This window comes from Propithecus coquereli, unplaced genomic scaffold (genome assembly GCF_000956105.1).
Source record: "Propithecus coquereli isolate 6110/MARCELLA unplaced genomic scaffold, Pcoq_1.0 Scaffold288, whole genome shotgun sequence".
Classification (NCBI taxonomy): domain Eukaryota; kingdom Metazoa; phylum Chordata; class Mammalia; order Primates; family Indriidae; genus Propithecus; species Propithecus coquereli.
The window spans coordinates 955,744-956,498 of NW_012148485.1; the positions used below are offsets into that span (position 1 = coordinate 955,744).

Here is a 755-nt window from a genome sequence, read left to right on the forward strand (position 1 = left end):
CCTCGGCCTCCCAGAGTGCTAGGATCACAGGCGTGAGCCACCGCGCCCAGCCTATTTATTTAGACGTGAAGTCCTTAAGACTTGCCAAAATGTGGACCAGGAATCCTGAACTCAGGGATGCATTTCTTAGTTAAGAAGCTCATAGTTCTGCTCCGACAGCTACCGTGGCTTTCTCCAGGTTTCAGAGGAGTCAGAAGATATAAGATACCTTTTGTGGAACATCTACGTCCTATGCACCCGAAGCCTTAATGTTCCCACTAATTGTCACTAGTTCTCTTGCACGTAAGTCCTGCTCTGCACAGGGAATTCAGCCCTGGTCCAGTTGACTTCACAGAGCACCCTGGGCCCTCGTTGGTCTGGCCGGCCCTGAGAATGGACTGCAGATCAGTACTGCATTTCGCTTAGTCTCTCTCTCAGTCGTCCGTATACCAGAGGGCAGGGACAGGGCCAAGCTCTGCTATGTGGCTGTATCTCGAGTAAAAGTTTTGTTGAAACTGATTTAAAATGCAATTTTTAAAAAATTACAGATTTTATTTATTCTTATTTTTGCCCTTGGTTTTAATGGGTGGACTGCCCCCTGGTGGACAAAACTTCTCACACGAAAACCAGCCTATTTGTTGCCACTGCAGGGAATAATCTGAATTATTTTTCTTCAGTTAATGTGAATTATATTCTCGTGAACAATAGGAATTGAATCCATAATATGTCAAATTCCATAAAAACAGAAATCTAAGATTCCTCCAATTTTCTTGGAA

The 755-nt window shown here is 44.1% G+C and overlaps 1 protein-coding gene across 1 annotated transcript in view; it reads left to right on the forward strand.

The window, feature by feature from the left end:
- The window catches only part of TMEM33 (transmembrane protein 33), a 34,937-nt gene that overhangs the window by 1,185 nt on the left and 32,997 nt on the right, over nt 1-755 (forward strand). The window lies entirely within an intron of this gene.